The sequence below is a fragment of the Pan troglodytes genome, chromosome 9 (assembly GCF_028858775.2).
Source record: "Pan troglodytes isolate AG18354 chromosome 9, NHGRI_mPanTro3-v2.0_pri, whole genome shotgun sequence".
NCBI classification, from domain to species: domain Eukaryota; kingdom Metazoa; phylum Chordata; class Mammalia; order Primates; family Hominidae; genus Pan; species Pan troglodytes.
Genome location: NC_072407.2, coordinates 26,193,710 through 26,209,035, shown reverse-complemented (window position 1 = coordinate 26,209,035; position 15,326 = coordinate 26,193,710).

The window sequence follows — 15,326 nt, the reverse complement described above, 5'->3', positions numbered from 1 at the left end:
CTCAAATGCAGGATACACATTTTAATCTCATTAACGGTCCTATGATTACTTCTTTGCCTCAATAAGTTTGAAGAGAGAGGAATATGCCAAAAATGTTATTAAAACTTTATAAAATAAGTATTAATGTAGGAATGGTGGAAAAGATTATTTCTTTTCTCTCCATTCATTTTCCATCTGTTGAATATTTTACATTGATTTTTAAAATAAAATTTTTATTTTAGAATAGTTGTAGAGTTACAGAAAAATTGCAAAAATATTAGAGAGTTCCTTTATACCCAACAACTAATTTCTCCTATTACTATTTATTTATTTTAGTGTCTCACTATTTTGCTCAGCCGGGACTTGAACCCTTGAACTCTAGTGATTCTCCCACCTCAACCTCCTGAGAATTTCCCCTATTATTGAGATTTTAAATTATATAGTAAATTTGTTAAAATTAATGAACCCAAACTCATACATTACCATTACCTAAAGTTCACACTTTATTCAGATTTTTTTACTTTTCACCCAGTGTCCTATTTCTGTTCTAAGATCCCATCCAGGATACCACATTGCATTTAGTTTGTTTTGTCTCATGCTCCTACAGGCTGTGACAGTTTCCCTGATTTTCCTTATTTTTTGATGACCTAGACAGTTTTGAGGAGCACTAGTCAGGTTTTATGCAGATTGTCACTCAATTGAGATATGCCTAACGTTTTTGTCATGATTAGACTGTGGTAATATATTTTGGGGAAGAAGACGACAGGGTAAAGTGTTATTTTTATCACATCATATCAAGGGTAAATACTCTCGATGTGACTTATTACTGTTGATATTTATCTTAATCATCTGGCTGAAGTAGTGTTTTGCAGATTTCTTTACTGTAAAGTTATGGTTTTTTAACCTCCTTTTCATATTGTATTATTTGGAAGGAAGTCACAATGCATAGCTCACTCACTTAAGGTAGTTACACCCTCACATCCTTGAAGAAAAAGTAACTACCTAAACTATTGAAATTATTTTGCATATGAAACTTGTCTTTTGTTCTTGATTTATTTATTCAGTCATTTGTTTATATCAGTATAGACTCATGGATATTTATTTTATACTTTGGGTTATATGATGCTTTTTATTCTCGGAAAAAATAAAGTGCGAAAAACCAAGTAAATAAAAATATTTCTAATTTGGATCAAAATTGAAATACACTAATAAGCAGCTTATAATGCATTTTGTAAGGACCTTCAATATGACTTTTTAAGTAAGTTAAATTTAACTAAATATAATTATTGTCATAAAAAGTTTTTTGAATAACACCTAATTACGCTAAAGGGAAGGACTAACAAAATAACTTTAAAAAAATATATTTTAAACTAAACAGCTCTTGAACATTGTACTTTGATATGCATGCTTATTCTAAAAATAAAATACCTATATGTATAAATTATAAATTATTTTTATAATAATTATCTTTTAATTATTATAAATTGTTTTTATAATAATTATCTTTTAATTATTATAAATTATTTTTTATTTGCCTGATGGGTTTGTATTTCACCGTAGTATGAGTGTAGCGATTCTGAAACTATTCTCTGTGTATTGTGAGACTGAGTGAATGAGTAAAGACATTGCTGCAGCCAGAATTTTCACTCTTAGACAAGGGAGATACAAATATGGAATAGAGGAAGGCTACAAAGAACCCAGTAGTGTTGGACTGGAATTTTCCAGGGTCTTCCAGATAAAGGAAATGTACAAGATGAACCTGGAACAATTTATCGTGCCACAAAATAAGGATGTGGTCAAAATACTAGTAGTAGTAGTAGTAGTAGTAATAATAATAATAATAATAATAAGGCATGTCAAAACTACAATGGGGCTAACCCAAAATGGCTCCCAGTGGCCAAATCTGGAAAGAAGATTAGAATACCAAAATAAATAATGATAGTAATGGATGACAACTCATTGACTAAAAGAAGAGTCCATGTGCCCACACCAATAATAAAAATATAACTGAAGGATTGACGGAGAATGGAAAACTTAAAAAATACTAGAAGGCTAGCAATTAAATGAAGAAGAATAATGATGTTAGAAAATCACCAACTTGTGATTATCATAGCAGTATATCTTTTAACCTGAAAAAGAATTGATTCTGGCATGAATCATCAAAGGATGATAAAGCTACAGTACAAATGGTGATAAAAAACGGTATATGCATAATCACAAAGCATCTTCCCAGAAATTAATCACCATAGATTAGACATCTGATGTGATCTACTGAAGAGAAACATAAAGTCATTTGTATTCCAGACAAAAATGTATAGCTTGAACTGAATTACAGGAAAACAAATACAAATTTTTGAGACAAAGTCTATAGAATACTGGCTTGTATTCTTCAAAAAAAAAGTCAATGTCACTAGAGATTAAGAAAGCCTACAGACTAGAAATTAAGAAGATATATAAAGTAAATCCACTGTGTAACACTAAGTTGGTTTCTTGATTGAAGAAAAAATTATATAAAGGAATTTATTGGTATAGAGGTGAAATTTGAATATAAAGTATAAATTAAATAATAACAAAATTCATGGCAGTAGTAGAATTACTAATGGCCAGAAAGTTATTTAAAAAACCCATGTCTTCAATTTTAAAAGTAAGCAATGTAATATAAAACAAAATCAAAATCAAAATCATCTCATTCAATGCTGGTAAGTATATAGCAAAATGGATACTATTGTTTATCACTCATGTATGTATATTGATGGATATTTAGATAGATAACAATGTATCTTTTAACCTGAAAAATTCCAGCTCCTTAAATTTAGGCTAATAAGAATTGTTTTTACGATATTTATATTTTGAGGGGAACTTAGACTTTTTTGAAATATAAGTTAATTTTTTTCTCTAACTATAAAATTGGTGTGTTGCCCATTTTAGAAAATTTAGAAAATATAAACAATTTCAAAAGAAAATTAAAAGCTTCTATAATTTTACCACATAAATCTAACTACTATTAATAAAGACATAGATTTTTTTTTAAACATTGAGAACATACTTGTATACAATTCTATTTTTTGTTTTTCAAACTTAACCTCATAATGTTATCCTGTCATTTTTTAATTTATGGCTATAAATATACCTTTTTTTTTTTTTGAGACAGAGTCTCACTCTGTTGCCCAGGCTGGAGTGCAGTGGCGTGATCTTAGCTCACTGCAACCTCCACTTCCTGGGTTCAAGTGATTCTCCTGCCTCAGCCTCCCAAGTAACTGAGTGCACACCACCATGACCAGCTAATTTTTGTATTTTTAGTAGAGACGGGATTTTGCCATGTTGGCCAGGATGGTCTTGAACTCCTGACCTCAGGTGATTGGCCTGCCTTGACTTCCTGAAGTGCTGGGATTACAGACTGTAATCTGTAAAGCATTAACCTTATTTTTATTTTTTTACTATGCTATTGCTCTGGCACATTTCTCTGTACATTTATATTTTACACGCCTCTGGTTATTTTCTTGTTAGTTTTAAAGAGATACAATTTTTCAGGTTTAAAAATCTATCTGTTATCTATCTATCTACCCATCTAGCTAGCTACCTAGCTGCCTACCCACCCAACCACCTACTTACCTACCTATCCACACATGTTTCCACATTGCTTTCTGAGTTTTTTTTTTTTTTACCAGTTTAATACTCATGCATTTTGTATATGAGAGGGCCTATTTTGCTATCTGCTTACCAGCATTGCATATTATAACTTTGTTTTTGTCCTCTATTTCATTGCTTGATTACTATTGTAGCTCAAAATTATATATGTATATAGTATATACATTTTATACATATATAGTATATACATTATATACATACATGGCCACTAGTGATTATGCTACATGTGTAAAGCATGTTTATATTGGAATATTAGAGTTTTACATAATTGCCTTATATTTTATAATTATATATATAAATTTTATATTACATAAAATTATCTCATATATAATCAAAGGATAAAGCTAGAGCTATAGCTGAAGAAGGATATAGAAATAAAGGGATAAGGATAGAGATGATAAGAAAGAAAGGAGGGAGGAAGAGAAGGGGGGAAAGAGGGATAGAGAGAGAGGGAAGCAATGATATATGTGATTTCGATACAGATTTTACATTACTTTAAAATTCCCAAACAATAGATCATTTTCTAGTTGATTTTCATTATATTCTCCTGATATGTTTTTCTAGATTACTGTAAATATGCATTCCCCTATCTTGAAGCAGTGTATATATTCTATCTAGGTAGAGACTCAAGAGCATATATAGTATATTATTTTAATTTATTTAGTCCTTCTAGTGAGATATATTTGTGTATGCCATGCAAAATTTCTAACTTTTTCTTCAGTATTTAGTGCCCTCTAGTGTCTACAAAGAAAGGATAACAATACATTTTGCTTCCATTCCGTTTTCTGTTTATTTAGGATTCCTTGCTATAAATGAATTGTATGTATACAGATTGAGGAAATGCTTAAGTATTTTCAAATTTAGTCCAGAAATAAAAATGAGTGCCAGTCAGTTCATTATTTTGGGAGAATTTCAGCTTTAAAATACATACATGGGGTTTCTATCTGGCAAATGAAGAATGAAAATTGCGTGGGAAACCTAGTTACCAGAGTGACCATCCTTTACAAGGTCAGAAAATGAAATATTCACATTGATCCTGTGAAGTTCATTTCATGATACGTTAGCAAATATTGTGAGAATAAAATCAGCATGAGAGAAGGGGAACTAGCAAAGAAGAGAAAGGAAGAGGCATAAAGGAGCTATTTTTCTTTGTTATCAGAAGAGTACTATATTCTTTCCAGGGGATTTTCCCAGTCTTGAGGATTTTTTTATTTTTTTCCATGTAATATAAAGATTTGATATCAACCAACTCTGCAGCTTTGGCTTATTTCACTTGCTTAATATGGGCTTCAGCTTTCTCATCTGTACACTGAAATTGGCTAGTTCAGTAACTTCCAAATCTTTTTGAGGTGGCACAGATGGAGTATACACTTATTCAAACAAAACAGTCCATGGAATTCTACTGCATAACACAGGCAACATCAAAAATAATCTGGCTAAAGTGGAGCAGGGAGCTTGGGATTGTTTTGGTCCCTGCCATTTAACTTCCCCTCTTATCTAATCCCTAGTTGACCCCTGGGTCACCTCTGAGACTCCCCAGTTTCTTGAGGAATGCGATTTGAGCAATAAGGGCAGTAAAAGAGAAATTCAAAAAAATTTCCCTTCCCATTAGTTGTTGAAATTTACCCTCACATGCATAAACTCTGCTGTCTGTAAGTTATTTTATATTTCAAAAACTAGCAATTTTTTTCACTTACTCATATGCTTAACAAAAATTAATGATAATCAGGTGTTATGTTAAGTTCCAGGAGTGCAATAAATAGATATATTCCTTGTCCTTATGTGTATAGTCCTAGAGTGGAGATTAACTAAATGGTTGCATAAATATTTATAACATTATCGAAGTGATACACATAATGGAGAAGTAATAAGTGTTACTATGAGACTATCTGATAGGAAGATTTGATCTATACAGAAGTATCAGGAAATCTTCCTAGGGGAGGTGATGAATGAAGTGGGATCTAAAGATAAATTACCAGTTACTTGGGTACAGTTAGGAAGTAGGAATATTTTATGCAGAATACGGGGCAAGAAGCAGCATAGCATTTTTATTAATTGAAGTATGGTTAATGTAGCTAAAACAAAACAAGCAAGGGATGGGGGCTGGTGGAGAATGAGATGAATAGGGGCCGGGACAAACTGTCTTGTAAGCTACTCAAGGATTTTGATCTGTAGTCTAAGAGAAGTGGAAAAATCTGTAGCTGAAGAGCAATACTACCAAAATATTTTAAGCAGAGGTGTCATGATCAAATCACTCTGGCTCTAGGATGGTGAATGCATTGGTTTGGCATGGGTGAGAAGATGTATAAACATGAATACAGTAACACATGTGAGGAGATTATTTCTATTGTTTTGTAGAGATATTAGTCTTGGACTGAAATGTGTCAGTGGAGATTTTAAAAAGAAGGTGTCTTTAAGAAATTCTTAAGGGATAAAATTTTCTAACTTGGTCATCGATTGGATAGAAGACGTAGGAGAGGGGGAGATATTAAGGATAAACCCTAGATTTCTGTCTTATTCGATGGAATGGATGAGACATGGCCCATTCGAAGAAGGGTACAATTTTTGGTGAAAGGAGAGTCATGAGTGTGGTTGGTTTGGCTATATTAGATTTGAAGATCTTTTGAGACAAGTTGTCAAGCTGGTTTACGAATTCAGATTTGAAATACAAAGGATCTATCTCAGCTGAAGATAAAGATGTGGGAGTCATTTATGTTTCAGTAGCAATGAAGACATAAGCATAGATGATGGTTCCTACAGACAAAGTGCAAAGTGACAATACAATAGAGTCTTAATAGAACTTTTAGGAACTTCAACATTAAATGGCTAAGCAAAGAAGGCCAAAAGGTTCAAAGCAGGTAGGCAGAGCTGTTACTAAATCAAGAAAATATGATATCCTGGGATCTTGGAGAAGAAAGTGTTTCAAGAAGGAAAGGGTGGTCAGAAGAGTTGAAGAGTGCTGTGAACTTATGCAAGATAAGAACCAAAATTATTCATTGGATTTGTTACAGGTAGTTAGACAGGCATGAACAGAGCAGGAGAGGGCTCTCCCTGCCACCCACTAGAAATGCTGGATGATGATTTGGCAATGATCACATTGCCTCTCTAAAAGTGATAAATTGGAAGCCAGTGCCAGGGAGAGGCCATTTCCTGATGATCCATACCTGTTGCACTAAAGTGTTTCGTTCAATGCAGATGCCAGGGAGAAGCAAATTTCTGGGCATGCACGTTAAGAGACAAAATGGTGGAGTATGATCTTCTGGGGGCATACCACCGGAAAACAGAAGAGTCAGATGGGCATGCATACAACTTCCTAAACACATTGCGTATGCTCACCTTCCAAGGGTTAGCAGGGCACTGTGCATATGGGCAGCCCACCTTAAAAGAAGAACAATGGGAAAGGGACCAGCCTATAAAGATCTAGGATCAAAGTTGAACACCACACTTGACCTCAGTGCACGCTTTGGTATCTTCTAAGTGTACTTTGCTTTGCTTTTTTTTTTTTTTTTTTTTTTTTTTTGAGAGGGAAGTGTTGTTCTTGTCGTTGTTGCCCAGGCTGGAGTGCAGTGGCACGATCTCGGCTCACTGCAACCTCCGCCTCCTGGGTTCAAGCAATTCTCATGCCTCAGCCTGCTGAGTAATTGGATTACAGGCGCCTGCCACCACGCCCAGTAAATTTTTGTATTTTTAGTAGAGATGAGGTTTTGCTGTGTTGACCTCAGGTGATAGGCCTCCTTTCTTTCCTGTTCTAAAGCCTTTTAAAAGAAACGTCCACTCCTTCTCTGAAACACACCTTGGTCTCTTCTTCTGCTTTATGACCCTCAGTTGAATTCTTTATTTGGAGGAGGCAAGAATTGAAGTTGCTGCAGACTCATACAGATTTGCCACTGATAACTCAGATACCTTCCACCAGTAACAGATTTAGTAACAGGAGATTTTGGGTGATCTTCATGAGACATGGTTCAGTAGCATGATGGAGGCAAAACTGCAGGCTAGAGTAGTTTGAGGAGTGAGTTAGAAGTGAGTTGAAATATTTCTTTATAGAAGTTTAGCCTTAAAGGTGAGAAGAGAGATAGTCTGCTAACTAGTATAGGATGCAGTATTGAGGGAATGAGTTTTATATTTAATTGGGAGAAACTTGGGTATTTTAAACACCAAAGGAAGAATCCACAGAGATGTTGCAATATATGAGAAGCAAAAGGAATAAGAATGTTAATCAACAATCCAATTTTCTGGAGAAAAGTAAAGGTGATGTACCTGAAAGCATGTAGGAAAGCATTGCCCTTAGATAGAAAGGAGATACACTTTACTTTAACCAGGGAGAAGTATTATTAAATTAGTTATGTATATATGGCAAATTTGAGTATTTCTTGGCAGGGAAGAGATGTATTTGTGTGAGTGTGTGCATGTATATGTAATGTTTGTATTTTCCCTGTAAGGTAAATGGTGACATCATCTGCTTAATTTTAAGAATAAAATGGACAGTTAAGACTTGATGATAGAGTAATAAGTGTAGTGATAGAAGAAAATGAGCTCACCATATAAATGTAGAAGGATGAACTAATAGTGTTGCAATTATATAGGGGTTGGTTTCCGTGAATTTATAGCATATCCAATCTGCTTTCCTCACCTTTATTTTATTTTGCTTTTTACCACATACAATTTAACTGGACCAAAAACAATGAGAAAGCAGCCATGGAAATAACATTTTACGTCTATATCAGACAGCCTGTATAGTGTCCTGACCATTCACTATATATAATAACATTATGGCATTCCCCGGATCACTGCTAATGTAATTGAATACATACACATGTAAAACAGTGATCTAATCATTGAGCACATGAAACTATTTAGAACAAGAAGAAAGAGAACATGAGAGACCACATGACCACAGATTCTGGTGGGATAGTGACATTTTGATATACTAACTCTTCCTGGAGTTGGAGAGGGAGAAAAGAGGCATAGAATAATTTCTTTGTGCTTTCAGGATGGTTATAGAGGCAAATCTATAATGAGATGAAGCATGAAAGTATACAGAGATGAAAATGATGTCATATAAAAGAAAGAAAACAGGAAATTAATGTGACAAATTTCACTTCTAAATCAGCTTTTCATGCGAGTACATAAAACCTGGGATCCCAAGGTTGAAAAAATAATTAAAAACTGATAAATTACACTTTACATATATAACAAACCTGCATATGTAACCCTGAACCTAGAATAAAAGTTAAAAAGAAGACAGAAGAAAAGGAAAACCCTATGACATTTTTGGCTGCTCCTTCTCCTTTTTTATATCCAATCTATTATCCTTCCAATGAGACTGACCTTATAGAAACAACTACATTTGTTTCCAAGAAAATCTGTCTTTAGGGTAATAATTACTATAGCTTCTTTTGTTTCAGCTCTTCAATGTATTTGGTACATGAGTAGCAAGGAATTTAGCCGGGTCATAAAGAGATCTGGCCTTTGTCTCAGGTTCCTGGGAGGTAACCTTGGAACCTTTGGCATTTCCTTATTGATAGGAGTGTCTTTGTCATTTGATCTGGATCCCCTAATAGTTTATGCTATAAAGGTAACTCATGGTAAGCCCTTCTGACCATGTGATCTCAGTTTAACCTTCAGGGAGCGTGATTCAATCAATTTTGCCTAAGTAATGGACCCTAATAAAAATTCTGGACATCAAACCTCAATTGAGCTTCCCTGGTTGGCAATACCCATGTGTAGTGCCATAGCTTGTGGCCAGAAGGAGGTAACCCTGTCCATCCCTGACTCCTTGGAGAAAGGATGACTAGATGTTCCGTGTTTGTTTGGATCCTTCCAAGACTCTGCCTTGTGTGTCTTCCTTTGTCTGGTTCTAATTTGTATATTTTCCTTTTAATAAATGTGACCTTGAGTATAATAACTTTCAGTGAGTTCTGTGAGTCTTTGTAACAAATTATTGAGCCCAAGAATGATTCTGGGGATGATTCTGGGAGCCTCCCAAACTTGTCTGTTTCAAAAGTCTTGGGCAGACTTGGCAGTCTAGAGGACTGTGACCTTAACTTTGGAGTCTAGCTAACTCCAAGTGATACAAAACCAAATAAAACTTATGAATGTCCCTCTTGATTATTTAGATGACTTTGGGCTCTATGCATATCTGTTTTGTATTCTAAGTGAAGGTTTTTGTGTCTTTCACATGTGGTTCTGCCATTCCAAAAGCCTTGTTACCTTCTTCTGACGTCTCACCTCCAAAACAATGCTCCTTAGAGAGGCTTAGCAGTGAAATTACAAGATCTTATTCCTAGGCCGGGCACGGTGGCTCATGCCTGTAATCCCAGCACTTTGGGAGGCCGAGGTGGGTGGATCACCTGAGGTCAGGAATTCAAGACCAGCCTGAACATAGTGAAACCCCATCTCTACTAAAAATACAAAATTAGCTGGGCGTGGTGGTGCATGCCTGTAATCACAAGTACTTGGGAGGCTGAGGCAGAAGAATTGCTTGCAGTGAGCGAAGATCACACCATTGCACTCCAGCCGGGGCAATAAGAGCGAAACTCTGTGTCAAAAAAAAAAAAAAAAAAAAAAAAAAAAGAAGATCTCATTCTTAACAATAGCATTCTGGAAATAATAGTATTTCCGAGTCTCAAAATCTTAGAGCTGTGTATCAGTCAATGTCCAATCAGAAGACAAAAACTACATGGTAATTTGAATGGGAAAAATTTAAAGAATTATTAATTATAAAAAGGGATTGGCACAATAAGGGTTTGGTTCTTAAGTAGTAAAGAGAATTCTAAGGAATACGGAAGTAGCAAATATAAAGAGCAGCCAGTACCTCCCAGACTGAGATAGGCTGAGATAGAGCAGCCAAGGAAGATCCACTCCCAGCTCCCGGGCTGAGACCCAGATCTTTTGGGAGAAGGCTCTGCTGTGGTTCATTGGATGGCAGAGAAATTGCTGTGGCACCTCACTAGTGGAAACTGCTGGAAATCTGCCCTCTAGAAACTTACAGAAAATCTACACTCTAGAGACTGGAAAAAGTTGTTCACAGAAGTTGTCTTGCCTGAGGCATTCCAATACAAAATTGCCTGGTTGAGCGGATGGCAGGGGAAGCTGCTGCCTACTGGGTGCTCCTGATAACTGTCTGCTGCAGGAGCTAGGCTCTGGGGAAGCTGTACTTGGTACAGGAACTGGGCACTAGAGAAGCAGTTCACTGAAACAGCTGGGCATGGGAGAAGTTGTGTGGGCTGCAGAGGGCTTCTGAGCCAGCTCATCAGAACCAGAAAGGAAAATCCTTCTTCGGCAATGTGTCTCTAGTGCCCTCTGTTACACAATGAGGAAGTGAGGCAGGGACTAGATCTGAAACCTTCCAGTCCAGTGTAGTATCTTTTTTTTTTTTTTTTTTTTTTTTTTTTTACCACAAGATCATGTAACTTCAAACCGCTGTTAAAAAAAAAAAAGAGTTATCTTCTGGAACAATTTTCTCTTTTTTAAAGTGACAACAACAACAATGACTATATTTTCAGGGCAGAAACTACGTGCTCACAAAACCCAGTGAAGACAGTAATATTATCTCCATGTTACAGATAAAGAAAGTAAGACTCAGGGAGGTTAAGTGATTTACTTAATGTCACACAATAAGTAGCAGAGCAGTTTGCCTAGTTCCAAAACCTGACTCTTAGCCTTACATCAGGTAAATCATATACTTATTATTTACAGCCAAGAATTTCTTACATAGGTAAGAAATGGGAATGTTCCTAGGATTAGAAAAAAAAGGAGACAATTATGGTAGGGAGTGACAATTATAAAGTAAGAGATACACCAGCATGGGTTGGCTGATTACTTGTCTACATGGCTGGCTGGGGGAAGTATGTTGTTGGGTGGAGAGGTTGTGGATAGGTGTAAGTTGAGGGAACGCTGGCACTTGGCAGCTGAACAGAAGCTGAGGGCAATGAGAGCAGGGCTGGAGTAGGATTGCAGGAGATAGAAGGCCTTTATGCACCGTCCTTGCCTTTTTCACAGCTTGCTTAATCTACAGTACACAAAATCAACTGAATGGTAGAGTGTCTTCTCTCCTTTTTGCCTTATTTCTTTAACTACATACTATAAATTTTATGGTTTTTGTTTTGTTTTGTTTTGTTTTGTTTGAGACAGAGTCTCACTCTGTCACCCAGGCTGGAGTGCAGTGGGATGATCTCGTCTCACTGCAACCTCTGCCTCCTGGGTTCAAGTGATTCTCCTGCCTCTGCCTCCAGAGTAGCTGGCATTATAGTTGCCTGCCACCACGCCCCGCTAATTTTTTTGTATTTTTAGTAGGGATGGGGTTTCACCATGTTGGCCAGGCTTGTTTTGAACTCCTGACCTCAAGTGATCCACCCTCCTTGGCCTCCCAAAGTGCTGGGATTACAGCCGTGAGCCACTTTGTGCCCAGCCTATAAATTTTATGTTTAAATTTAAGGTTGGGTAGCTACATAATTTAAAGGAGGGCAAGGTATAGATTTTGAGCAATTACTCTAGTTTTATAATGCCACCCCCAATCCCATTCTTAAAGCAAGCATGCGGAACCTTTGCCAAGTACTTCAGAGTACACACAGTATAAGTACAACCATTGTCATAGAGCATTCTCTTAAATGTGGTTTCATTTGAGTCCTTGGATAGAACATAAATGTTCAGTGAAACGAATGAAATGTTACTTGTGGTTGGGAAGGGAACACTGTAATATTCTTGAATTGGCTATATTTAAATCTCTTGTCAAGTAAAAGCAGAAAAGCAGATCTCTGGCTCATTGCTAGTTGGTAGACTCAGGCTGGTAGATTCTGAGCCTCTGAAGTTGTTTGTGCATGTGTGTTTAGGGAATGCAGACAGATTTTTTAATGACTTTACATAAAAATGCAAGAATATTGGTAAGCATATTTAAAGCAGAAAGAGATGAGAAAAACAAAAAGTTAAACACTTTGTCAATTAATAGAACTGAAAAAAATCTTAGATATATTTTCATCTAGCCTCTAGCCTCTTTCTTTTACCAAAGTAGAACATGAAAGTTGAGTTTTTCTTTTAAAAAACAACTTGGACTTCAGAAGACCTTTTAATAATGCAAATATATTACCATGCAAGGTATCATATGAACACAGAGTTGAAGTTGTAATTACAAAAACCACCAAGGCAAAACCACAAACTCAGAGCTGAAAGAGACATGAACCTCACTTAGCCTAAACTCCTTATTTCAAAGTTGGCAAAGGACTCCCTGTTAAGATGGAGGCCTCTGGAAGCCAATGCCATAAACAATTTCTCTTGTTTTTCTGTTAGTAGCTCTGACATTTCCTTAGCATAAGACTTCGGCCACTACCATCAGTGAGCTTCACCTAACTCTTTTGTAAAATTGGGATATAATTCTTCAAGGATTGTTGTGAAGATGAAATGAATTAGTAGCTAGAGAAGCAGCTTCAAACTATGAAGTTCTATGTATTCATGTAAGTACATATGAGTATGCTACATGATAACATATAAAAGCAATATAAATATTATTGCTTTTATTACTTAAAAGGAAGATTCCTAGATAAATCTACGCACTGAGTATAGCTTTTACATTCACTCAGTTTTTTTTTTTTAGAATGGATACCAAGTAAAGCAGACAGCATTTAAGGCAAATCAACAAAGTATATTTTATAAATGGATAAAATTCAGCATTGTAGAAGTAGACAGTCACTGTTCCTTGTTAGGAAATGTGACTAAGGCTTCATCTATTTTAGCAATTACAATATTTAAGGTACTAAATAGCAGACTATATGTTGCTTTAAAATAGTCAATCATCTTGTGATTCTTAGTGTACCTTTTATTATCCTAGCAAAAATAGATTTGTCAGAGACAGCAAATGGAATATGGAACAAGTTCATTCTGATGAAGAGTGGAAGGGTGAGGAGGGTGTCAGCATGGAAAATCCAGCATAACAGAGCTTCCATAAAATGTCTGCACTCTTGGAAAGATGTGTTCATTTTTCAAATCTAAATGCAGGGCTTTACCTGGCTCCTATGACAACTGTCATATACTTTTCCAATATAGCAGCTGTCTTTCTGGAGTGAACCTATGTTATTTCTGTTCAGGAGTTAGCCTTTCTGACGTTATTACCATGGTTTCTCCACATATACTTGTGTATATGCAAGTGAATGGCCTCTGACCAATAAGGCCTAAAGTTTCCCTCAGCTTGACTAATCGTTAGACATATTTATTCTCTACATTAAGCCCCTCACCTCTCTTTTCTTGGATTATTTACTTCAGAATATTTGTAATCCTAAATTCTTTCTCTGCTCCTTTGAGATGTTAATATTTTAAAAAGCCTCTTGCTAGTTTTACCACCCAGAAAATGCTTTCCTAAAAACTTGGAAATGAACTCTTTGAAATATAATGAGCAAGGAAGATAGCATCCCTATCTCCCAGTTTTTGTGGGAGGTTAGGAACCTACCTTCAGCAAATGCTTTGCTCCAAGTTGTGAAAGGACCTCCAGTTAGGAAGACATGAGAAAGTCTTCTTTTCCTATGGGTAAGGCCAGTTAGCAAACACAGATGGCTTATAACTCTCAACCCCAGCTCTTAATAAAGACTCTCTCCCCCTTTTCTTAGTGGAACTGAGTGTGCAGACTTTGTGCCCTTTCTCCTATTGCTGGTGATCAAATTGGAACAAAACTAACTTGGGTGTTTACTGTCTTGTCCAGTGTGATGTTTTTCCTTTAACAGCCCTCTTTTTATTTATTTACTTATTTTTATAGATTCAAGGAGTACATGTGGAGGTTTATTACTTAGATATATTGAGAAGCGGTGAGGTTTGGGCTTCTTGTGCACCCATCACCTGAGTAGTGAATGTTGTAACCAGTAGGTGATTTTTCAACCTCCTCTCCACTCCCATTCTTCCCACTTTGGGGGTCCTAGTGTCTATTATTTCCATCTTCATGTCCATATGTACTGATTGTTTATCTCCTACTTTTGAGAATATGCAGTATTTGATTTTCTGTTTTTGAATTATTTTACTTAGGATAATGGTCTCCAGCTCCATCCATGTTACTGAGAAGGACAGCACCCTTCTTATACTTATTTTCAAAGCCAAAAGCAGAACTCATTTGAATGCTCTGTGTAGACCCTGATTGATTGGGCTTTCTGGATGCCTCTTGTTTCTACACACACACACACACACACACACACACAAAAAAAAAAAAAAAAAAAAAAAAGGAGAGAGAGAGTGAAAGGGAGGCAGTCAGGATTTTATTTTTAGAAAGTTTTCCTTGATTTTTTTTTTCTCTTTTGGAGTTTCCTGCCATGGTATTATGGCTATTGCTGAGTGTTGTCATTACTGCTATTTGTATTGGCAATAACCACTTCATCATATAGTTAAATTTCACATAATGTTTTCCATAGTACTTTATGTAGTACTTGTATAACTCCTAAGGGATATGCATATGCTCAATGAAAATCAAGGAGTTTTGCCTGAGTAGCCTTAATTTATTGATTTTTTTGGGTACAGTTTTCTGATTCTAGTTTTTAGTAAAAACACATTTATTAAAAATGTCTAATGGGACAGGAAACTTATATCTCAAGGTAATGCCATTCAAATGGGACCACTTGAGAAACAGGAACCATATAAATCAGTTTTTGGTGATTAGTTCCCGAATCAGTCAAATAACCAGAGGCCACATTCTTAGCAAGAAACACGAGGTAAGCAAGTCTTATAAA